The sequence below is a fragment of the Tauraco erythrolophus genome, chromosome 13 (genome assembly GCF_009769465.1).
Source record: "Tauraco erythrolophus isolate bTauEry1 chromosome 13, bTauEry1.pri, whole genome shotgun sequence".
Taxonomy (NCBI): domain Eukaryota; kingdom Metazoa; phylum Chordata; class Aves; order Musophagiformes; family Musophagidae; genus Tauraco; species Tauraco erythrolophus.
Genome location: NC_141477.1, coordinates 15660439 through 15686752, shown reverse-complemented (window position 1 = coordinate 15686752; position 26314 = coordinate 15660439). Strand labels below are relative to the sequence as shown.

General features: G+C 48.1%; 1 long non-coding RNA gene across 1 annotated transcript; it reads right to left on the bottom strand.

Moving 5' to 3' along the window:
• Window positions 1–21983: 21983 nt before the first annotated feature.
• On the bottom strand, window positions 21984–25627 carry LOC147527924 (uncharacterized). The gene is made up of 3 exons (XR_015222506.1): window positions 25375–25627; window positions 23870–23961; window positions 21984–23075 (listed from the first exon to the last, which is right to left on the bottom strand). It is a non-coding gene; the product is annotated as an uncharacterized LOC147527924 (long non-coding RNA).
• Between the last annotated feature and the right edge of the window lie 687 nt (window positions 25628–26314).

Here is a 26314-nt window from a genome sequence, read left to right as displayed (position 1 = left end):
ACAGGTCTTCACTCGTGAGATTTTCATTTCAGTAGCTGCACAAGTAACTAGAAAATACACCTTGGGTTTGATCCTGACTCTCACTGAAGTCAAGAGCCAAGGTCCTGTGCAAGTTGATGGGAAGAAAGGTGTGATTTTGCTACGCAAAGCCAAATGTCTGGGGGATGCTCAGCACTACCATCGTTCCTGGGTGGAAACACCAAGGTACCTGCTCCTCCGTGCTCCTCCCAGCTGAAGCCAGCCTGACAACCCCTCACCACGAGACTCCACATCACTGTCTCAGGAGGAAGAACGGCCAGTAGAAGCCACCCTATCTCGAATTCATCACATACATGGAAGGCTTTGGAAGTACTGATCAGTGAGAAGCGCCCATGACTGCTCACCCCAGACCAACTCCGGGAAGGCTCCTGAAGCTGAGTCGATCCGCACAGGCACCAGAAAGGTCCACATCACCATTGCTCTCCCTACATCACCTTTACATTGCCTGCATCTCCTTTACGCTGCCCAGACCTTCCTCCCTTGCTGTGAGCCTGCAATCTCTGCTTCTGGAGAGGAAGGAAGGGCAGATCCTTCAGTTTTTCACACCTTCATCAAGTTGTCTCTCCAATGGCTCTCAACAGATCCTTGCAGTGATACGGTGTCTTGACCAAGGACACTTCCCAACAGACTCCATCACCTGGACTGGCTGCGGCTGCTGGACAAGATGTCTCAGAAACTGTCCCCACACGCAGCCTGGCCACCAGAACCCACTCAGCACAGCCCCCAGCCCACATTGGAGCTCAGGAGCACGAGAGCAGATGGTAGGATCAGCTAAAGGGAACTTGCTCATTGTCATCAAGGAAGACGATTCTCTCCCCTGAGACATCTTGTGCTGTCGCAGAGTGCACGCGGGCCAATAAGGACTGGCTCAGTGACAAGAAGCTGGAGACGAGTTGAGGAGTCCATAAGTACCAGATGGGAGAGAGAACCAGCATGTCTGACCCCAGGGAGCTCAGTTTTTCTACTAGTTTAGCAACTGCAGTAGTTCCCAAACCCCTTGGTTTTGTCTGAGGCTGCTCCTGACCAGGGCAGGTTGGGGTTGATGCTGGCCTCTCCTGCCTCCCTTCACCACAGCTCTGAGACGGTGCAACAAAGAGGACTAAGAGCCTTCATCCACCCTGGGACCACTCTCTCCAGAGCAGCAGGGTTACCGGAGCACCCTCCAGGCTCTGCCGCAGCCCTCCCACGATGGCTGGCACAACGAGCGCACACCACTCGATGCCATTGCGTTGATGCGAGAGGAATCATCCCAGCCAAGAGTATGCACCCTAACAAGGAGGGAAGAGTCTCCCGTTTTCCCTTCACATTCCTCCTCCTTAAAATAAAGAAATGAACACGTTGCTGGCTGAACCTTGACCCTGCACAGCCCACACCACTCACAGGTCCCTGCTGCTCCTTTCCCCTCGCACACCCATGCAGGGGATATTGCCTGTCCCCTAATTTGTTGGGATTTCGCGGCGAGAAACGAACGCCAACATTCCCGTGGAAGGGATGAGAGTCACCAGCCGGGCAACACCCAGTGACAGGTTGCAGCCCCGGAGTATCCAGCTGTGGCTGGTGTCACCCTCACAATCGCTTGGTTAATATGTTTCGAGACTCGCCCCGTACTTGGAAAACTTCTCCCCTCCCTGGAAGGAGGCACAGAGCAGTTTGTGCCCCTCAAGGCACATGGGGGTCCGCGGTGAATGCGGGAAGGGGTCTGCAAAACTGCGCTTGTAAATCCCTCCTGGGAGAAGTCACAGTCCCCCCTCCCCCGCTTACAGGATCCCTGGCGTCAGGGGCTTTACACTGGTGTAGGACACGCTCCCAGTGTGCCTTGCACATCTGCTGAACTAAGGTAAAACCAGACACTGCAGAGCCGTGATTTATGTCGCCAGGGCAAGGCGCTGCTGGAGACGTCCCTCCCCGCTGCAGGAGAAGGGAACACGCACTCGCTTCGCGTTCTCTCCTCACGCGTCCTGCCTTTGCGAGCGATGCACGGTTGCAGAGGCGGTTGCCGCTCCTCCTCCTCCTTTTGCAGAGTCCAGAAGCCCCGAGGTGTGGGGGTACTGTGCCGCCCTGCAAAGGCACCGGGCAGAAGAAGGGCCCAGGCATCCTGTGCTACAGCCCCTGCCCCGTGGTACCCCTGGACCTCATGCTTCGGAGCAGCACAGGCAGCTTTACCCTTCACAGGTGCTAACTTGAGGAGTTTCACCAGCCAGGTAGGTTGGCTGCAGGAAGAATTAACTCAGCGGAAGAAAGCGGAGGAATAAAAGGCTTTCCCTTCTCCATTTGTCAGGCAACAGGTCACACATGCTTGCAGACAGATCCCAAAGCCTGTCTCTACTCTTGCCTCTCCTTTCCCTGACGCTTTCCTGACACATCTTCTTGTGCACTTTGCTCAGCTTTCGAAGTAACACTCCTCCCTGCTTGTTCTCCTTCCCACTCCTTGTCACTGGAGTCCTGCTGCTGTCATCACGCTCCCATCAGACTTCTCCTTTCGACTGCGCGTTTCCACGCTGTCTCTCCCAACTGTCACATATGCTTCTGGTTCAAACATCTGTTCCTCCCCCTCCCAGGGAAGTTACTCCAAAACATGCTGCTTTCTGTCTGAACGGCAGGAAGGATAGATCTGGTCGTACACGTGGCACTACGCAACCATCCATGTTGCCGAGGGAAAGGCTCCTCTGTTGTGACTTGGTCGCATCAATTCCCGAGGCTACAGGCTCAGTCCCTCCTTGTCCTGCCAGGATGAGGAGCAAGAAGCCTGTTTCTGGCATCCTACAGCCCGGACCCCACAGAGAAGGAAGGTCTGCACCATCATTGTCTGTAACAGGGTAAACGGGTGTCTCTGCAAGAACGGTTCGACTCAGCGGTGGTTCAGGGAGGCCACGCGTTGCACAGTGCCAGCAAGGGACTCGCCGTTTACAGGAGCAACGGGACTACCCAGTGCCTAATAGCTGGTGTTGCCCGATGGTCTCAAAGGGCTTGTGCCGTTGCATGGTGAGACTGGGGCCATCGCTGACTGTAGATGTAGGGGTTAACCCAGGCAGCATGCCCAGCAAGATGTCCTGCGTGGTCTGCAAGCATCTCAGGGCTCAGAGGTGGAGCATATTTCCAGGTCCCCGCTGCCTGCATGCCCAGCTCTGCTAGCAGCCCTTGTCCTGCCCGGCCCCACCGATGCCATAGGGAGGCAGGGAAGCAATCATGGGGGGAAGAATAACAGGTCTCTGGCCTCCTCTTTGCTCTGAGCTGTGCACTGGCTGGAGGCAAGGCCCTTGTGCAGGAGCAGCGTGTCTCAGCAGCATTACTTTGTCTTTATGCTTGGACAGACTGAAACCCAAAATCTAGTTCTGCGTAAAACCGCAGGCTAGAAAACAACATTCCAGCCCTTGGGTCCTTCCATCTTTCTCCGAATCATTTGGTGTCACTGAGCAGAGACAGCGACTGGAGCTGTGGAGGGTTGCTGGTCACGCTTCACCTAGTGACCTTGTGCTTCCAGGCAGAGGGAGGACCTCAAGCCCACACTATGCATCCACCATCACACCAGCAATGGCTCCCTCCACACTGTGGCTCAGCCATCCCCACCAGCTCAGTATCAGTTGCCAGGACATTCCCGTTCACCAGGCACACGCACACAGCCACGCAGGCTGCTCCGTATCCCCGGCAAGCCTGGGAACAACAGTGCCGCTGGTCGCGAACCGCTTGAGTTAGCGCAGGGGAAGCGGTGGGTTCCTCTATTAGTGCAGTCACTGCGTCCCTCCTTTCCGAGAGAAAATTGGTCTTTCATGGGCTTCAGGCAAATCCCCAAACCAGGTGCCAGAACCTTGAGAAGAAGGTTCAGAGGGTTTTTGTTACTGGTGGTAAGTTCTGCCCGTAGCTGCAACCTCAGTGAAGAGACTGAAATGTAGTTTCTATTCTATTCCCTTTTCGGCTGCTTCTAAGTTTCTCAAACAGATTCCTACTCAGGGTGAAATGTTCAGTGCTTGGTCTCAGCTCAGAGATGATTTCTTTTATTTCCCCCTGCAGGAACTGTGAGCAAAATACTAAATGCAGTAGATGGGGAGTTTGGGGAGTGCGAGCAATCAGATATTTCCCCCTTGTTCCCTCTGATACCATATGTTCCAATTGGAAATTTTACACTTGCATACTGGTAAGTCGTAAACGGTGGAGATGATAGACTTCAAATGCTCTCATTGAGAGGCAGAAAACAAACCCAGATTTAACAAAATAATTGGTTCAATACTGTTAAGATGAGTTTAAAGAATTCTGATAATGCTTTTCCCTTCCCTGGTGTCCCAGGAGAGACAAGTACACAAGTTTTATTTTAATCTGTGTGCTATAATTTTAAGGATAGCTGACACAAGGTGGTCTTTGTTAAGATGTGTCTATTTGCTTTGAAATCCAAAGAAGTTCAGTGCTTACAGGCTGCCAGAAATCACAGACCTATTATTCAAGGAACTTTTGAGCTCTGCTGTCAAAACCATCAGAAGTCTGTAAGCTGCACAGCTCCCATTCAATGCATTTTCCTGCTCATTTGGAAACTCCAAGGTTGGATCGCTTGGAGCTTTATTCCCCTCAACCCCAAACTCACTCACCACTAAAGGCAGAGAAAACCCCAGTGTTCTTGTGAGAGCATGTTTGGAAACCCAGCCTTCCAGAAGCACCAGCACCCTAATCATCCTCACCCACAAGATCAACTGGGTCACCTTACATGTCACACGCTTGGACTTCTTTACTTCAAAGTCAGGCCTGCAAACCCCATGCAAGTCTTGGATAACCTATTCGTACTTTATGTGTTGGTACAAATACAGAGGTTATAAGACAAAGTCAATCTACTTTAAGCACAGGTACTTCCCAATCACAAGTCTTCAATCATTAAATTCACGTAGGCATGAAGATGGTTACATACATTATCTTTTCCAGGGATAAGTTTACCAAGGGGATGTAGGGAGGCGATATCCCTCCGTCCCTTCTCCCCTTACCACTGCATGGCATGGATGTCCTTTTATGTGTGGCTGGGGAGTCGCTGAACAGCTGCCCAGCCCATCTTGCTTCCCCCACTCCATCCGTGGTCCTGTTTACAGCCAAGAGAGCCACTACTGACAGCTCGCATGCGTTTAACAACTTGGGCAGCAGATCACTACCAAAACAGACGAGCGCATCGTGACACGAGAGAACAGCATACAAAATCACCCTGTTCAGGCAAGGAAGTCTCATGACCTGAAACTCACCAAACACAAGGGCTGGCAGACCATCGAGGCAGCAGACGATGGCTCTCTCCCACTCCCGCTGTCCAAAGTGACCCAGCAGCCACCTGGAACTCAGCAAGAGATGAAACCTCTTTGGCAAGCAGCTCCCAGCCTGCTCTCCGCCTCCGCGGCACCTGGCACCAACGAGTTTCACATCTAGAGCTCCTGAGGACTTTGATCTCTCAGATAGTTACGTACCTTAATGATTCATGATTGTTACTCAAGTCCCACCTGCAAGCAAGGAAGCCTCCACACTGGCCTGCGAATGCTACAGGACAGCTGTGGGCTCGCTTCCCCCACCTCCTGGGAGCTGCTTCCTTACACCAGCCTCACAGGATGGAGACTCCAGAGAGTACTATGGAATTAATCTTGATTTATGCCAGTGGGGGGAAGAGAATAATCGAGTCCTGTGTCCTCACCTTCTGAGCTGCTGCTCTGATCTTCTTCATACTTTGAAGTGCTTTATTCCGGTCAGGTCGGTAGAATTACTTTGCTTCTGTATCCTTAAGCTCCGGTCATTCTTTGCTGTAATTCCTTGCAGCGGCTTCTGGAAAGGTGTTTTTCTCCTTCCACTCCCCACAATAAATGAGTTTGTCACTTGAAATATACTGCCAATGTGTTACATGTCCCACAGTGTTTGTGGTTATATCAGAAGTGTTTGTTTATAGCACCATAATTCAGCAATATCTTGATTACAGGAGAGAGGGTGTTGTAACTCACTGTGGCTAGAGAGAATATTATTTTTCTTTTCCTTTAATATAAAATGTTGATTTTCAGTCAATACACTGGGAGAAAAAAGTGTGGTAGTTTCCCTAGTAACCAGCTGCCTTGTAAACCATAAGATGTCAGGAGCACAAGGTGTTAATTGTTCCAAGTGCTGCTTGTGGTCAGGGAGACAAGCTAGGATGGGAGCGATCATGAGAAACATCTGGGAAGATGAAGTCAGCTGGTCCCTGCTTGGAGAAAGCTTAGACAAGAGCAAGGAAAGACAAGGCGAGGAGAAGTAATGCCGTTACTGGAGGAGGAGAATGAACTGAATCGTGGCCACATGTCAAAGCATCCCTGAGCGAAGCCTCCAAGAGCACAACACGCTTCTGGGAGCCTGACAGGTTTTACCAGACACACTCAGATTTTGGCACATCCACCACCAGATACAGCAGCTTTTCCTGCCACTGCTCTTTCTCTCCTCCTGACCAGACCTGTGTCCCTTTCCCCTCTGCTCCATGTCCCTGAGGTCTCAGTGTGCTGCGCTCCAAGACCCTCCTTCCCAGGTGCTTTTCAGCACGAATTAAGGAGGCCTGTCCTTCAGAAGTGCCACCACCTCTCCGCAGAGCCTTTTCTCCACCGGAGCAGGCCAGGACAGACCACCCTCCCTGTCACCCACGTACCTGTGCTCCAACACAGCTTCACCGCCGTGCTGAGCCGCTCTTGCTTTCGGGCTCTTGCATGGCACGGCGCAGCACGCAACATCTTCTTGGCTGCTCCTGCCGCATGCTCGTCCCAGCCGCGCTGTCTGCAGAGAAACGGGGACCAGTTGATGGCCTGGTGGGACGGCTGAACTCCACAAAGCATCTGTATTTCTGTCCCAGCCTCCTATGAGATAGAGCCCCTCAACGCCAACACGCTGCGTGCCGGGGCTAGGAAAGCAGCAGCAGAAGGTCTCTTTCTGTGAGAGGTCTCTAAGGGAGAAAGACTGCGTGAGGGCTCCTCTCCCATGTCTCTCCTCTCTGCGAGATGAACACAAGCTGGTGAGGCAGCAGCCTCATGTCTGCAACATCTGCCACCTCTCCCTTCCTCCCCACTCCCAGCCCCTGCAGACTGGAGAGCAAACACCAACACTGCTAGATCTGGAAGAAAGTTTTCTACTGCAGCCCCTTTTCAGCCATTTACCTGCTCTGGATGTCCACTGAACCGGCCAGTATCTGCATTCCCTTAGGAAATAAAGGCAAGGAGCACAGAAAAAGCAGCATATTTATAAGCTAAGCTCCTCCCAGGGGCAGGGTTATGGTAATTAGGGAGCCTCTGTCCCAGCGTGGTGCCTGGATTAGGTGTACAGGGTAGTGACACATGGAGAGGAGGGCTCATGTTCAGCACCTGCTGCCCTTCCTGGCATATGTGGCTGGAGGGTTTTGTGCCACACGTTAGCCACAGGCACTCAGGAGCAGAGGAGCAAGGCCAAGCTCCTGCTTTGAGCTGAAGAAGAAAAGGATGGGACACCAGGGATGGTGTCCCCTTGATCTCCAGTTTCCAGGAATATTTTCCTGATGTCTCATGAACTTCTGGGGAGAGCTTTTTCCCCCTGTTGTTTTTTTTTTACTAACTTCTGGTGTTCATACTTGGTAATAAAGCCATATATAACAGTAAGCCACACCACAAAGCCCTGTATGCAGTCTAACAACCCTTCGTCACGATGTTGATGAAGACTACATCTTGCTACACGACCTTCACATCAAATTAGAGGTTTATTTTCTTTCTCTTGCTCCCCCTGGCACAGTTGCCTGTGTTAACGCAGCTGCCTCCGTCTCAGCACAGACCTCTGCCTCTGACTGGCACTGCGATTTCTGCCGTACCTCCTTTACACTCAGAAGACACAGTTTCAGTGAATAAAGCCAAGAAATCATGACTTTTTCCAAGTGGAGAGCGCCTGGGCAGCACTTCACATAGCAGAGCTGCATTTAAATGGGAGTCTGTGGGCAAGACCGAAAAATAGAGATGAATGGGTTTGGTTGGGTAATGAGATAATAAAATTAAAGGCTCTGGAGTTTAGCCCAGGAATATAACCCAGTATATGTGACTGGACAGCCCACTCCCTCTCCTTCTGTTAGCAGCACCATCCTAACCTAGCAAGGTTCTTCACATAGAGTTCAAAGATGGAAACGCGTTTGGGCAGAAGAGCCCACATAGTAGCACAGGAACGGAGGCGCAGGATCAGCCATGAAGATGATCATCCGAGGGCTAGAGCACCTCTCCTATGAAGACAGGCTGAGAGAGTTGGGGTTGTTCAGCCTTAAAAAGAGAAGGCTCTGGGGAGACCTTCTAGAAGCCTTCCAGTACCTAAAGGGGCCTACAAGAAAGTGAGAGAGGGGCTTTTAACAAGGGCGTGTAGCGATAGGACAAGGGGCAATGGCTTTAAACTGAAAGAGGGGAGATTTAGATTAGATCTAAGGAAGAAATTTTTCACTCTGAGGGTGATGAAACACTGGAACAGGTTGCCCAGAGAAGCTGTAGATGCCCCATCCCTGGAGGTGTTCAAGGGATGGATGGAGGCTTTGAGCAACCTGGTCTAGTGGAAGGTGTCCCTGCCCATGGCAGGGGGGTTGGAACTAGATGACCCTTAAGGTCTCTTCCAACCCAAACCATTCCATGATTCTGTGTGTTTGGACGCAGCTAGAGTTAACTCTCATACATACCTCATTGTGCCAGTCAGTACTAATGTTGCTATGCAGAGGGTGGTGTCTAAGGGCGTAAAGGGCAGCACAGCCAATCTGAAAGGAAAACCGTGGTTGGTTTTGCTTTCCAGAGCAACTGCTTTCCTACATTCAGCTTTCAGATTGCTGCAGGACTGAAAAGCAAAGCAGAGGCAAGTTCTCATCGACTTGGGAAATCCTTCAAAAATGAAGCAAACCTGTTTTGAAAGGCAGACTTTGTCAGCTGCCCTATTTTTGGGATTGACTCCTACAGGTCCTTCCTTCAATGATAGCAGTTTTGCCTGAGCAATGACTAGGGACTGCAGGATTTAGGCTTTTAATAAAGCAATTGTGTAATTAAAAATAAATGGGTCTCTAGTGTCACTATTTAAAAAAAAAAAGAAAACTTAGATCAAATAAGGCATTCCTTTCTTTTTGGTTTAGCCTGCTTGGATCATGCAGAGCTTTAATGACGCAGTCACAAATGTTGTATTTAAAAGGCCTCTTAGTTGCTGAGAGGAGCCCCAGGAGAGGACTATTAACTGGCCAAATTAGGCTATTTATTTTTGTGAGTTTTGCAAGTTTGAGAAAGAGAGGCACATTTTCACTTAGGAGAGTGATATTTCAAATAGGTCACAGGAAACTCTGGCAGGCTGGGAGCAAAGCGGAGCGTCAGGAGGAAAACATTAACCAGAGACATTTTGCAAGTGCAAGTCGACATTTGCGTTCCTAATGGCTTCTGAAGTCCACTCAAAAATCTTTCAGTGGATGTAAAATAGGGGCAAGACGTCACAGCTGTGCAGGAACCCTAGCCTAATCCTGAAAGCCTTTAAAAGGGCAGAGCTGTGGCTGCGAGTGCTGCTGAGAGAGGACTGGGTGCTGTCAGCACAGCCAACAAGCTCAGCAGTAAGTGTTTGAAGGAGATGGACTCTGCCTGTTGGACAGGAGATGGCTGGTGCTTGCACAGACAGCCCATCAGTCTTGAAATTTCATTGCACCTTCCCTTCCTCCAGCTTGGATTTTGATTCTTCAGACAATCAATGAACTTCATTTTCCTCTCACACAGAATCATAGGATGGTTTGGGTTGGAAGGGACCTCTTAAGGGTCATTTGGTTCCAATCCCCCTGCCATGGGCAGGGACATCTTCCACTAGATCAGGTTGCTCAAAGCCTCTTCCAACCTGGCCTTGAACACCTCCAGGGATGAGGCATCCACAACTTCTCTGGGCAACCTGGTCCAGTGCCTCACCACCCTCAGAGGGAAGAATTTCTTCTTTAGATCTAATCTAAATCTCCCCTCTTTCAGTTTAAAGCCATTGCCCCTTGTCCTATCACTACACACTCTTGGTAAAAAGTCCCTCTCCAGGTTTCTTGTAGCCCCTTTAGGTACTGGAAGGCTTCTAGAAGGTCTCCCCGGAGCCTTCTCTTCTCCAGGCTGAACAACCTCAACTCTCTCAGTCTATCTTGATAGGAGAGGTGCTCCAGCTCTTGGATCATCTTCGTGGCCATCCTCTGGACCCACTCCAGCAGCTCCATGTCCTTTTTCTTATGTTAGGAACCCCAGAGTTGAATGCAGTACTCCAAGTGAGGTCTCCCAAGAGCAGAGTAGAGGGGCAGAATCACCTTCCTTGACCTGCCGGCCACACTTCTTTGGATGCAGCCCAGCATACAGTCGGCTTTCTGGGCTGGAAGTGCACATTGCTGGGTTGTGTTGAGCTCTTGAACATAATCACAGCCTGGAGCAAATCAGGAGCAACTTCAGTAAATCCCGCAAAGCAAGCTGCATGCACACCTTAAGAATCAGGCCCAATACTTTTTACACACAGGAGGCTGGTTAGAAAAGGTCCTTCCACACCACCTCATTGGGCATGGCACATGCTGGCCAACAGCACACCACGTCCTCTTCTTCACATTCACAAATAGAATCAATTAACTTAAAGCTTACTCAGGAATGATTCACATGAAGATACTTTGAAGGACTGGGTCATCTCCCGTTGACTTCAGCAGCTCAGGATGAAGCTGCTCAGTAGCTAAAGAAGTCTCTGGGGCAGCCTCGGGCTGTCTGGAGTCCCTCAAGCTGCCACCACACAAGCTACAGGAGCACCTACACATGATGGGAAGGCTTTGCAGGATCAGGAGCAAGACGAGAAAATAAATGATAAAATAAGATAATAAAAAGCAGTGTTCCTAGAAAGTGATGTGTAATGGGTTCCTCTTGATGGTTTGTAAATCCACCAGTCATAAACCAAAACCAAAGTTAAAGAAAAAGTAACCACACACCTATTAGATCAATCTTCCTCTTCCTCAAGTTTTTTCCTATATAAACTAGTTAATTGAGGACTCAGAGGACTGATGTGTATGAGACTGTGACTGTCAGCCTTTTTACGGCACAGACGAACCAGTGTTTTACTGGATCGGAATGAGGGAGCTGGCCCTGAAGCGAAGGGAGCTGAAAGAGAAATACAGAGCATGCAACTTCACCAAAAACCTTGTTGGTTGATACCCAAAACGTCAAATGGACCTGATCCTCAGCTTTATTCTTCCCGTAATTGTTGTGCTCTGCCCTACTAATGTAAAACAACCCATCCCACCCCATGCAAATCCCAGCCAAAACCAGGAGGGATTTCTGGCATGGCAAGGCCATGGGTTGGACTGTGAACATTGCTGTGTGCTCAGCAGGAGAAAACCAGGGGTAGACAGAGTCTCTCCAGCCATGCCACAGCAGAAACCTCTAATCCAACCTGTGTCCCTGTTGTCCATGACAGGGCAGGCGTTAAAGCACACACTGTTTTGCAGAAGCAGGGAGAGAATTTATAGGGACCTGGAAAGGACAAACAGGTTGCTTGTCCACTTGGCGTGAAAGGAGCTATAAATATCATGATACTTGTCTCCAGGAACCCAGGACAACCTCTGCCCTGACTCACAACCACTGTCCCTTTGGACTTTACTGAGACTATTCAGGTGGCCCAATTGTCTGTTATTCTCATTAAAAATACCCTAGCAAAAGCAGCCCTTTCTCCTTTCCAAGGAGACACAAAGGCTGGTTCTCTGTCTCAAACAAACCTACTGAAGCTCCAGTTTCACTCATCGCCCAGTGGTATAGTGCTGTTCCCCAGCTGGACCTCATGTCTCCTCCAGTGTGGTAATGCTTCCAAATCTACTCTGCCTGTTAGCTTAGTCCAGCAATATGTATTTAGCAGATAAAACTTTAATGCTGCTCCTGTAGAAATAGTTTGCAATATATTAACGAGGCCATAATATTATTCACCAGCATTTCTCATGTGCCCTCAAAGGTTTGTTATAAAAAAAGCAGCAGATACCAAAGGTCACAAAGAAAATTGAGTCCTTATGAGAAGTTAACCATCAGATAAAGAAAAAGGATGAAGATGATCTGGGGGTACCATAAACCACTCTTTCCTCCAGGACCTTGCATCTCACAACATGCTATGTATAATATGTGCAAAGTTACCACTTAAAACAACCAAATATGGGTCCAAGTTTGTCAAAACACAAAGAAATAATTCATCCTTTTCCCTTGGGTGGCCACAAAACAAATCGTGCCATAGTGCAGTCCTGGGACAAATCATAGAATCGTGGAATGGTTTGGGTTGGAAAGGACCTTAAAGATCACCTAGTTCCAACTCCCCCTGCCATGGGCAAGGACACCTTCCCCTAGATAAGGTTGCTCAAAGCCTCATCCAACCTGGCCTTGAACAATTCCAGGGATGGGGCAGCCACAGCTTCTCTGGGCAACCTATGCCAGTGTCTCACCACCCTCAGAGGGAAGAATTTCTTCCTTAGATCTAATCTGAATCTCCCCTCTTTCAGTTTAAAGCCATTGCCCCTTGTCCTATCACTACATGCCCTTGTAAAAAGTCCCTCTCCAGATTTCTTGTAGCCCCTTTAGGTACTGGAAGGCTGCTAGAAGGTATCCCTGGAGCCTTCTCTTCTCCAGGCTGAATAACCCCAAGTGTTTCTTGATCACTGTGCCTGCAGAAACAACCCACTGCCCGCCTGGCCAAGGCGCGGCTTTCAGGAAGACCTCCAGGAATTTGCTTTCCCTAAACCACCAGCTCCCTACCAAGGCACTGAAGCACCTCATCCCACCACTCCACTCCCAGGCACAGCCATGGGCCGCAGCCTGTGGTCAACACCTGTCACAAATGGCACCTCCCAGCCCCACCACCATGCCGGGGGGCAAGTGGGGAAGCCCTGCCAGCAGCCGAGTTACCTTTCCCAGGGAAGGGCCACAACATTCCTCATGGCGGTGTGGGGCTGGCAGTGCCCACCGCAGAAACCTCTCCTTGGCCTGTTTTCTTTTTGTCTCTGTTTCCCCATTCAGGAAAAAGCTTCTGTCACAACAGCTGCTGATTCATTTTCTGACTTGGTGCCGAGCGTGCCAGACATAACATTCATTTGCTGCCAAAGTGGTAAAAACAATGACTTACCAGCTTATTTTTCTTCAGTTGATTATGTTGGGGGGGGGGCAGGGGGAAGCAGCTTTAATTAAAATTAGATAAGGAGGAGAATAAATCCACTGAGATGCGAAGAGCAATGCTCTGCAAGGCAGGAAAGGAGAGAGCATCTGAGGTGGTGCAGGAATACCCATCACCCAACAAAGGAACACAAAAGGGTCCACGGTCAGTGGTGAGGGACTCCGTGGTTGCTTGCTGCCCTTCACCAACTTCTCCTTCTGTCTACACTTTCCACCTTTCAGGTGTCAACAGCTTCCCAGAACAGTAACTCTCAGATCTGACATGATGCCTTCCAGACTGAGAGGAGAGAAACTGCTCAAAGATGTTTCTGATGAGGGCAGACAAGTATATTGGTCTTTGATCCTTCCCATCTTTCTTTCCTGACTTCTCCCTGGGATGAAGGAGTCCCACCATCCACATTTATTTGCTTCTTAAAACATTGACTAACGATTTGCCCAGTAGACAGAATCCACATCCAACCCATGTTTTGGAGGTGCTGAGGACAGCAGTGATTGGACTGAGATTTTGGCTTGCCTGTTATGCATTAGAGAGAAAAGAGTCAAGTCTGGACTTGATGAGCAAAGTCTGGCCTGTTAGACTTTCCAATATTTTTCTCAGTATTTGACAGGGTGCTTTGGGCACTTGGGAATTAAGCTGATCCATATTCCCTGACTTCAGTCATATACCATAGGTTGTACTTGGAAGTAGCTCACCAGGTCACTTTCAGGGCAAACATCTAAATGAAGCTTAGATGCCAAGAAAACAATGGCACATGTAGACCGATCAGAGTATTGTCCTACTGATGTTTAGCAACAAATTAATTTCCCAACAGACTGGCCCAGCTGCAACCAACACAGAAGAAACAGCACCCTGGCCCAGTTCTGCTGGCCAAAATGGACAGAGAACCTTATTAACTCACATATTGAATTTCTCTAATTTTTCTGTTATGAGTTAGTGTAGAACATAGTACAGTGAAGTGCTGATCCCCATCTGAAGGCTTTCACTCCTCTGTTTTTGGATAACAGCCAAACCAAGCTGCTATCCTCCTCCAAGGGATTAATTCCCATGGGTTTGTTTCAGTTCTTATATGGAAAGAAATGGGAGTCAATCAGGACAAGGAGATGCAGAAGAGTCACAGTAACCAGCACCAGGGTGAGGACCAGCTATGGAAGAACCATCCAAAGCCATTATCCCAATACTACCATTATCATCAAGTCCGATGATAAAGAAGAGGCCAAGTTGTTCAGAACACCAGAGGCTACAAGAGAGATTTTGAAGGCAGCAGAAGAACAGTCATTCCAGAGGTCTCTGGATAACTCTGTAGTGAGATGACATGATTCAAACCATGGACTCACCAAGGACTGCTTATCTATCGCCCAGTAACCACTCCAAACATATGAGGAGAAAAAGCCTTGCCTTTATACTTAGGAAACTCTTGCGTTCTTTGCTTTAAATCGTTGTTTGCTCTCTTTACTTGAGGGGAACACGAAGAATGGCTATTTGGGAATGCAAAGTCCAAGATCAAGAAGCCATTTGTGTTCACCAGAGAAAATGAAATAGACTCTAGAGAACCTCTCAAACAGGAATGAAGGATTTTCAAGAATACCAAATGAGGCACCTAGTTATCTCCAACAAGCCACCAAAAAAGTTGTCCACCTTCGTGGAATATTTTTGAAAATCCACCTCATTATGTCAACTTCTATTCAGAACCTGAAGGGAATATTCTCACCACCATCCTCTAACAGAACGGGGAAGAGGGGATTTAAGATATCCCTTATGTTCTCCACTCTTCCCTCTGCTACACAATGAAACTGCTTTTTGCTTGACTTGATCTACCTGCGTCATTTCATGAAGGCTTGTACACCTGTCCCTTGGATGACATTGCTAAATTACTTTGCTAAAGAAAAATACAAGTATTTAAGAAAATCTCCAACTCAACCAACCACGTTATGAGAAGACCCATCAAGAAAGATTTCTCCCTCTCACTACCTTTTGCTGATTCAGATCCTACCGAATGCAATGCTGCACTCCAGAGAAATGCTCATGCTGTGGATCAACACATCTGACTGTCCAGAGACACCCTGCTCTTCTTGGCTCCAGTTGGACCTGTAGTTTCTCAGCACCTTCGCGAATTAAGCCTAGAAACCAACACATTAAATTGTATTGCTGCATGAGGACCTTCATTTCCAGGCTTTTATCTGCAGGAATGATATTGCCATTCCATACACTAGACCTGTTTTTGTAATACTATGGTTCATCAGAAGTTTTTATGCTAATACCGAATCAGAAATAATACACATGTGATTCATAATAATCTGACTGAATGGCTGCACTGAACGTATTGTAAGAAATTCTGGTTAGCAAAGAAACTCATTAAAGAAATAGTGACTACTATTATCCCACTGCATATTTGTTCTACTGGAAAGTTTCCTTGAGTAGTTTCTTTAATTAGCAATTTGATATTTTGAAATAGTGTGATCTCCGCCGCACACAATTTGTAGAGCAGACTTGGCTGGCGATACAGAGGAAAACAAGCAATCTTTTCAGGGTTTGCATCTCTAGGGCATATCTTGTCATTTTCTAGCTATTCAGCTGCTGTATATATGTGTATAACACGGTGACACTGTTCTTGTGGGATTTTGATTCTTAAAAGTTACGTAGATAAAGCGCTTTTTTATTGGAACAGAATGTATTGTCTTTTTTTTTTTTTTTTCTGAGAAAATCCACTTAAAAATATTTGCATAACTTTGGGCTATTCCAATAGAAGCTGTTGACCCCAGCTGTGTTCTAGTGAATGAATCATTTATGTAGGAGCTCATTGCACAGAACGTATGGTATTTTATCTCTGCTGGTTTTCTGCCAAATACAGTCTGTAACAATTTTTCCCCTTTGCCACATTTGCTGCTTGATATCCTTTAAAATACACCGGCTCCGAGTGTGAGAAAGCAAAACAGCTTCTGGGCCCCCAGATTCTCTGGCTGAGAGCTCTTTGTACGGATACTCCTGTGCTGGCACCGAGGCACCTTTGCTTTTGGAGAACACTGATTCCGGATCCAGGACCTCCTTGCGCTGAACTTTGAATTAACGTCGATTTAAACTTCACTGACATCTGCGGGGAACTGCAAAAGGCCAGGAGCAGCACAGAAACAGGGATCCTCTTTGTATGCAAAAATAGGAGCTGCCCCGAAGCAGAGGGACAATCTTCTACCACCTCGAACATCCCAAGCTCTGCACCTGCAGGGAAAGCCTGGAGGAAGGGGAGATGTTTCTGCCATGGCTCTACTTTGCTACGACTATCCTCCAGGTATCACTCAAGCGGCATTTTGGCTTCCACCCGCGAGGGCAGCGAACAAGATTATTTCATGACGTGACTGAGGCACCACATGGCCAAAGCCACCGTTACACTGGGTTTGATTTGAGACGGGAAGCGAGAGGTCAAACGCTCTCAGCACTGATCTCCCGGGAGAGAAGAGATAAGGTGGAGTGCTAAGATTTCCACGCTCCCACGTGAGTAGATAAGATCTGAATGAGCAGCCTCATCCACAGGCTGCTTCCCTAAGCGTTTTTTATAGTTTATGCTGGAAACTCTCATACCTCTCTGCGCTGAATCACATAATTACGGTTTCCACAAGAAATTCAGAGCGGGATCTCCTCCCACAAAATTCCTTCTCACCTGCACTCCTTTCATCACCGAAAATGACTGTTTGTCAGTGCTACCTCTACGGCTGAGAGTTCACACACAGCTCAATTTAGCAGCTGAGGGAGGCGAGAATATTCCCCCCACATGCAAGCTTCTAAAATGCTCGCCCACGATTGTGTGTGGCATGTGTATGGCATCTCCACAAGCCACCATCCATTCAGGACACACTTCCAGCCTTGATGTGTTCTCCCTGCTAAGCAAGGAACTGCTTTTACAACCAACAACCTCCTTCATCAGGAGGTTACCTTCCAGTTTCCCAGGAAAGCCTTGCTCAGATGGAGATATCACAGGCGGGATACAGCCCCAATAATCTCTGCCATCCCAGATTCCTCATGCCTGAGTTGTTCTCCATCATAGGAGGCTCCGTCTTCATTACGCCCTTCCTCCCACGTGCAACAGAAATGTAACAGCCCAGCTGAACCTGACCCTGGGTACACACCAAACACAGACAAGACACTGCTCTGAATGGCACCAGTTCGTTTGTCTTTTAGAAGCAGATTATTTTTGATGGGAAATGCTTGCTCCTATCCCCTCAAATCAGCATGCCAGGGTTTATATCCAGCTCCGCAAGAAGGGTCTTCCTGGGAGAGTCCCCCAAGAACTTACATTGACACATGTGCCAATGTTGGAGGCAGAGCTGAAAGCACCACTGTAATTACAGTTGACTATTGTATAACTCTGGGTTTAGTTGCTCATAACTTCATGTATAATTAATTGTTTGGGCTGAAAATTTCTCCAGCTGGGTTTGGCCTCAGGCTAAACTTTTTCATTTCAGCTGAAATGGCTCAAGTCTTTCCCAAGAACATGTTTAAGGAAAAAGACTCTCTTTTGCTCCTGTTAAAAGGTTCTTTTTGTCATTTACTGAAATGCTCTCACATTTCCGTGCTTCTAAAAGCAGTAACTTGAAACACTGGCAAACTCGACTGCTGTGAAATACATGTCTTTTCATATTCTCAGGGGGAAAAAAGATCATAATTTGGCTGTTTCAGCCTCAGACTTTATACATATATATATATATTTATATATGTATTTGCTATTTACACATGTGCAGCAGAGATCCAGCAGCTACTTTGCCTGCCCCCGTGCTGAGCAAGCTCGGTGCCCCACCATGCCAGATGCACGGGTGAGACAACACATGTGGCACGCAACCATGACCAAGCATGCTTCTGCAGCTGCAGGGCTTGGTAGGACTTTCACTGCAAACGTGCCCTTCGGTTTCAGGACTTCTGTGGTACCAGGCCAGAAGAGAGCTGGAAGACAGTTTCGGCTGAGCGAGGATACGGACGCTATGTACAGACTCTACGTCTCAGTGAACACCAGGGAAATCGCTACTAAAAAGAGCCTGTGACCAGCCTACCTCCAGAGCAAGGTCTGACCCCTAAACAATGAAGATGACCCCTGGATGCACACAGAGAAGCAAAGACAAGGCAAAATATTCAAGAGTTGTTCAGTAAACAGCTGCTCTCTACTCTGGTTACCCAAAGAGATGGAGGGGGAGAAAACAAGTACGGGACCACTCATTAAAAAGAGCACAGCACAACTCAACGGGCCTGAACGCGATCTGCGTGAACAGCCTTAACCCAACGTCTCCTTCTTCTGGAATATCTGAACTCGAAACCTTACGACGGACTACAAACATTGTACCCGCTTTCAGAGTGGGCACGTACCCAGTGACTTCTGGCCACGCAGAAAACAGTAGAAAGCACATCTCACTACAGAAAACAAACCCCAGAAACACAGGAAGGAAAGTCTAGAAAAATCTGAACAAAAAATGCAAACTACTTCATTAAAACCTGTAACAACCCAATAGAGTCCAGAGATGTCATTAAGAAAAAAGAAAATCCAGCATTCGACTGCCGATGAGTTAACTGGAAAGGAAAACGGGCCCGTTCCACAGCAGAAATTAAAACAGAGACGGCTCTTACTACTCTGTGAACATGAGTCAGTACAAGTGAAAATGGTGCACAGATGGGCCAGCACAGAAGCAACAGAAGTGCCGTGATATTTACAAGGAGGGGGGGAAATCTTCCCTTACAAGTGTAAATATACCAGCGAAATCATCCGCTCGCGGTACAAACCAGGGCTTTGATGTAGCAAACACTCCCACGAGGGACAGCGCTGGCTCTGCTGGGAGGAGTAGGGATGGCAGACGTCGCATCTGGAAGACAGTAGGTTCTCAGCACCGAGCCTTCCTACGGAGGCACAACACGTGCAAACACGCCAGAAGACATGGACCATTTTACAGTCTTTACACAATCAGCAGCGAGGGCCCAAGCACCGTCTCAGGCCATGGAGACACGCTAAGAAGGGAAGAGCCACGGTGAGCATTGGCTCTAACACCTGGCCACAGCAGCCTGAGAGCCCCAACAGCCTGGGCTCCAGATGCACGTGGCCTCAGCTCGAGGCAGACCACAGGCACCAGCAATGCAACTGCTTAAAGATACGTGAATCAAAGCTGGTGTTGTTCCACACAGAGCCAAGCAGGTGGCATTTTGAGGTCCCTCGGCCCCTCCCAAAGAAGCGGTAACACATGGGGTCTCTTTTTTCAGCCTCTCTCCTGGCCTGCATCCAAAGAAGCATGGCAAGCAGGTCAAAGGAGGTGATTCTGCCCCTCTCCTCTGCTCTCAGGAGACCTCACCTAGAGTACTGCATTCAGCTCTGAGGTCCCCAACACAAGAAGGACATGGAGCTGCTGGAGCGAGTCCAGAGGAGGACCACAAAGATGATCCAAGGACTGGAGCACCTCTCTGATGAAGACAGGCTGAGAGAGTTGGAGTTGTTCAGCCTGAAGAAGAGAAGGCTCCGAGGTGATCTTATCGCAGCCTTCCAGTACCTAAAGGGGCCTGCAAAAAGCTGGAGAGGGACTTTTTACAAGGTAGTGATAGGACAAGGGGCAATGGCTTTAGACTGAAAGAGGGCAGATTTAGATTAGATATAAGGAAGAAATTTTTCACTCAGAGGGTGGTGAGGTGCTGGCACAGGTTGCCTAGACATGTTGTGGATGTCTTATCCCTGGAGGTGTTCAAGGCCAGGTTGGATGAGGCTTTAAGCAATCTGGTCAAGTGGAAGATGTCCCTGTCCATGGCAGGGGGGTTGGAACTAGATGATCTTTAAGGTCCCTTCCAATCCAAAGCATTCCATGATTCCATGATTCTCTCCCAGGTCGCTCTATCAGTGGAAGCTGCTCAGTTCACAGCCTGGTCACAGGGCTGAGCTCCCTGGGCAAATCACGATTCTCCCCACCCGTCTTCCCCTCACCTGTAGAACAGCAGTAACAATATTTACACTTCTACAGTTGGCCCAGATGGGGGAATGAAAACTTAATTATCATCAGCGCTATTGGCCGAGGAACAGCTCACGGCCTGACCGTGACAGGAACGGCAACCGAGTCCAAAGAGCAGGCTGAGCTGCAGGAGATAGCACAAACCTCACCCCAGCGGTAAATAGGTCTGACAGCTATGAATGAAAAAAAAACAGCTTCCCCATCACTTAGGAACTTGCTCACAGTGAATTATCACAGAATTTCGTAACGAGTTTTCAAGCAGGTCAACCAAAATCCTTCCTGTTCAGCTGCTCCGACCGCTGACTCTGCAGTGGCAGACACGCTTGTGTTCTACAGGAAAACCAGTTTTAAACAATAAAACCAACTTTCAGAACCTCTCACCTCCCCCGGGTCCCTCTAAAAACTTTTGTGGGTTCACACTACATTGTCTCACTCTGGAAGACTTTTTATTTTTCCTGGTGTTGTGTGAAAGACCGGAGCACAGCAGGAGAAATTAATTAACTGAGCGGACAGCAATTCTGCCATCAAATGAACAAAATGAAAGAGTAACAGAGACTTACACTTATAGTCACCCCTAAGAGTTTCACATGACAACAGCAGGGAAAACACAGTCCAGACTGTTGTTTTAATGTTGATAATATTCCAAAATCTGCAGTGCTTACTAATTTCTCAGTGGAAATCAAACCTTTGACATCAGCAGGAATTCTGTCTGGGCATGGAAGTTGGTTGTTACATTACAGTCTAGCAGTAAGAGTCTATTTTGATGGTAAGATCTTTAGCACAAAGATGTCCAGAGCACCTGGACCAACAAGCAGAGGACAAAACTTCAGTCAAATTGAGTTATACCTGAGTACTTCCATGCACACACACGTTCTTTCTGCCAACGCCCGGGCTAGAGGAGAGTCTATTCTGTCTTCTCCATGGACAGGGTTTATACTTTGCAATCACCTGCCAGCAGCCAGACAAATTCCTCTTTGCATCTGAGCGGGCAAGTTACAGCTGCGCACATCCCGCTCGGCTGCAGACCGCGACTGGACATAACGAGGCTGTTAAATTCCCCCCAGATCAGGAAGATGTTAAAGAATATAGGAGGAGAGGAAGGGAAGTGTTACGATCACGGCAACAGTAAGAGGGAAAGGAAAAGAGTTAAAATGAAGGCAGGAAAAATAATTCAAAGCATAAAACGAAATCACTTCAGGCATATGTCAAAACAGTGTCAGATCTTTTTCCGTTCATTAAGTCAGCAGTTAAACACCCACCAGCTCCACTTTTTGCTAGCCCTGGAGTTTTCCTACACCTGGAGATCCTCTCCATGGCAGCAGCAGTAGAAACAACCGAGTTTGTAGGCAAATAACCTCATTGATGTGCACATTGGGTGAACTCTTCCATGCTGACTCCTACTACTGTGAGTCCCATGAGGAGAGGTCAGGTCACACACTCTGTATGGTGGAGAGCAGCCCAAGGGCTGGGACTAGAGCACAACAAAAAATATGGAAGAAGGACCTGAATTTCATAGATTTTGTCTCATAAAAATAGGGCAAAATTGTCCTATTGTGTGTCCTATTGTGTGACAAAACGTCACACGTAATAGCACTTTATATATATTCCCGGGTTTGATAAAAAGAAAATTACCCCCATAATACTAAGTTAAAACTATCAAATTCCTATCTATCCAGCTAACATGGTAGAGGTTACCAGCTTGTAGCGAGCCTGAACAGTCCCAACCAGGGAACAACTGTGCGCTGGTCTGAGAAGAACTCATCCGTCTCCGACGCTTCAGGTTTTTAACTCTCTCTCCTATTCACAGGTGAGTCATGGAGAAAGTACCAGACACACAAGCACTTTTCAATAGGGTTTTGAACCTGTTACAAAATTTAATATAAAATCAGTTCCCGATTACAAAATTGTATGGCACGGGTAAAATAAAAAAAAAATAACCCACAAAACTTAAGAACAATCCTAAACTCCTTGGATTTTATAAGTGGTTTCCTTTTTTGTATATAACTTCTGTTAACTCAATGGAACTTTTCCTTTACAGGTAGAACGATGAGTAAACAAGCAAACTCTTATTTACAGAAGAGGGCTAATGTCATACAAGACAGAGTGCGTATCAGATTGAGACCACGGTAATTTCCTAGGACTGTATTTAGATTAAAGAGTCTGGGTTTTTTAGTGGTTTTGGCCTCAAAATCCTTCCTAAGGGACATGTACAACTTAGCTGTGCTTAAAAGTCTCCTTTAGGTTCAGGAGCCAAAAAGATAACAGTCATCTCTTATCAGCAAGGGCCAGCATCCAGGATTTGGCAACAAACCTGCTTTCGTCCCAAGTAGTATCAGCCCTGAGTCATAGCTGCTCTTCACCCACCATATAACCCAGCCACAGAGATCACGCCTGCCCAGTGCGAGGGAAAAAACCCCAAGCAGACATCCCGATTGCCTGACACTATCTGTTCCCCACTCAAATTCTCAAATTTCCACATTTCTCAGCCTGAATAAGGCTGCTTTATGCACTATTTTATTGCTGCAGGTAATACTGCACACTCTCAGCAACAGGAACAAAGATTTTGGTGAAAGCAAGTTTGTTTGTTTGAGGGTTTGTGGGTTTTTTTTCCCTTAAAAAAAAAAATACATTTTCCCCATTTGTAACTATGAACATTCCTCGCCAGTCCTCGGGCAGCCAAAGTACACACGAGGTCTTTCCGAAAAGCTAAATTCTGTGCAACAAAGTTATTAACTTCTGGGAAAGGCAGGAAAGTTCTTTTACAGCTGTTCGTTGATCCACTGAACGTCACCTTATGCTCTGTAGCCCCTTTTGGATTCTGCAGACTTCTGGAGTAGGCTGAGAAAAAAATAAAAACCTTGGCCAGAGCAGTTACACTGTTTCTTGAGGCATGTTTTCTTTGGGTTCAGGCCTCAGATTCTCAGCCAGCAATTTCTGTCCCTGGTGGCAAATGAAAAAAAAAAAAAAAAGGAAAAAAAAAGAAAACACCAGGTTTTTCTGCTTTTCAGGAATCTAGAGAACAAACACGAGTTTCTAATGTGTTTGCAAAAGATGTGAATTGACCCCAATGCTTCAGCGTCCTTCCATTTCAGATCACAGTTATTCTGAGAATACAAAGTCCAGAATGTCCCGAACGTCTCTGCCCACAAGTCCTGCCAGCAGAACTGCAGCGTGGCGGCATGGCACCGGGAAGCTGGAGAGGAGGCAGCCTGGGTGCACCAGCTCCCGTTCAGCACTGGGAACCTCCAGGCACCCTGCAAGGCACATCCCTGTGCACGCTCCGGTCACGCTTCTATGGAAGGGGAGAGCCTGGTCCACTTGATGCCCAAGTCGCCATCAGTGACATTGAGCGTGTCCACACAACAGTTTTAACGACTCTCTGAAACCTTTTACGTAGGCACCATGGCTTGTGTCAGTTACTCCAGTTTCAAACAGGTGCATGCAAACCTTGTTTTGAGCAATTGGCTATCGTCCCAGAGTAGACAAGGTCAGAATTAATTTTCTCTATTGAATTTATGATTCGACATTTTTATTCTAAAACTGTACACTGATGCTAGGGGACGGGCAGGTGCCTTGAATCAGTACATAAACCATACCCAAGCAATCCTGTTTCTTCTTGTTCCTGTGCTCTCTAGCACGAGCACGCTGTTCCTCACGCCCGACCTGCTGCTCAGCTTTCTTCCCTCTTTCCCTTTCGAACGGCACAGACGGCTGATGAAGAGCCAGCCACTCACCTTGACCCAGACTCCAAGCTCCATCAGACTTTCTCAGCAGGAACAGTCAGGCTTGAAATGAGAGGTAATGCTTGGCAGGTGCTCCCAGGAGACTGGCCAAAAATAAATGCACTCTCCAGTTAATTTCCAGCCAAGTACTACGAACATTTCTCCTTTAAGAGTGCAGCTAAAGCATTTGATTCATGCGAGGTGAGGAGGTTCTGTATTTGTTTGCAGTAACGCTGGCAGACCCAGCACACAACAGGGAATTCAGACCCATTTTAAGCACCTCCGTAAGGTGCCCGGACTCCCTATACAGACAAGGGATCTTTTAGGGCATGATTCAGAGCAATGTAATTAGGAACCTGCCTCTCACCTTTGATTATAGCAGGAGTCTAGACATCTAATTTAGGCAGAGAAATGACATGCTTAAAATTAGCTTGTACAAATATCCCCCAATGCATCAGTTCTGCAAGGAACCAGACTGGAGGCTCCCGGGGATGGTGGTTACAGTGAGTAGTACTCGGCACTTGGCAGGTGGTGAGAAGTGGAGTAAGTCTGTTTACGGGGAGCTCTACTCAGCCGTGACTTCCACCAGGGGAGCCACTGCAGAACCGAGCCCCAAAGACCCCCAAGCAGCTTCCCTCAGCTCAGCTGCTGAAGTTGAAGGAGGAAAATCTGTTGGATCCTAGCTCTGGCAGAGGACCAAAGCCACGGCGACCTGCCAGCCCATTGCCCGGGGAAACCTAGTCGTTCCTTCTTGACGGTGATGCAGCGGTGACAGAAGAGACTGGGAATATCCTGGAGTCCTTTAACCACAGGGCTGCTGAGGTGGTGCAGGCTAAGGGCTGTTTGTAGCGTTACGATCTCATAGTAATATTTGCTTTTTTTTTCCTTCTTTTTAAAGGAACCACTTGGATCACAACTTTAACCAAGACCTTAGAAAACAAGGCGTTTAGATAATTTGACCCGATGTGTTCCAGCTTCACAAGGGAATTTAAAAGACCTCCAAATTAGTCAATCTTTTACTTAAAAAAGAATTGTTGTATTTGGAAACAGGGCCATAAACCAACAATACCTCAGGCAGGAGATGGACACAAGTGGAAATGTAATTCAGCCTCTGAAACCACTCATTTTAAATTGTGTATTTTCATTTTCCATCACAGACAACTGTGCGGCAAGGCTACGCATTGCTACATGACAGCTCATTCAGCTTTTAAAACAGCAGCACTTCGGTAGCAGCCAAATTGATGCTTTTTATGTGTCCATCACTTATCAAGGGTAATTGATTAGTGCCCGCGAGGGGCTCTGAAATCTAACGGATTACGCGTTCCGAGCCTGCTAAATTATTTGAATAGATTCAGGAAGAAAAAGATTCTAAATCAGATTTTTGTCTGACCCAGCATTACCTTTCCTGATCAGCATTTCCCCTTCCCTTTAAACATATTTTTGCTCGGATAGACAAAAGCACGCCAAGCCCAGGGAGCAGATTTTTCAAAGGCAGCAAGAAGAGTTAAGCATGATACCTGTTAAAACATAACCGGGAAGCAAGTATATTTCCCCAGTGCCAGTTTCTCCGACGGCTGTTTATCCCGCTATTTAAAGCTCCCAGCTTTGATCTAGCTCAAGAGAAGAAAAGGAGAAGGTCGTAGTCCCCTCGAACTGGGAGGAAAGCGATCCAACGGGAAGACAGCACCGCACTCCAGGACAGCACAACGTGTGCGAGGCTCCAGCCTCGGCACCGCCGCATCCTCCGCGGAGCGACCGGCCGCGTTGGAGCCTTTGGCCGCCCGCCCCAAACACACCGGGAATAGCCGGGGCTCCCGGGCACGGGTCAGGCGGTGCTGAGTCACTTGCTGGCCGGTCCCCAGGATCTCCAGCTGCCTCGGGCTCGGCCTCCCTTCAAGGCACAGCTTGTGCCCGCCGCACACAGCCCCAGCTCTGCCCCGGGACCGGACCCTCGGATGGCGGCGGCGGGGAAGGGAGGGGGTTAGCCGGGTTAGTGGGTCCACCATGAATTCCCGGTTCGTACCACCCCGTTTTCCTTCCAGCTTCGGAGCACAGCACCGCTGCTGCCTTCCTGCCAATGAAACGCTACATTCGGACGTTTCTTTGTAATTACGAATCAACTCAGAGGCGCCGGTGTGCACCGCGGGCTCGCCCCGAACGGAAAACAATGTGCTGTCACGGGTTGCATCAGCTGCGGCGGGGCTCTCGCATGCCTTCGGGCTCGCTAAAGCTGATCTGACTCTCATATAATAGCCTTTTTACTCGCCTCCTCCCCCAACAATTACCAGAGGCTCGGAAAGCCATTGACATGCAAATAGCTGATGGGGAGGTTATTGGGGAAGCAGACCGGGAAGGTACAAACGTTCTCCACCGAGTTTTCTTTAGTTTGACTTCAACGGGACTGTAATCCTGGATTTCTCTTTATAGAAATAGGAAAAGAGGCGATATCGTGAATGC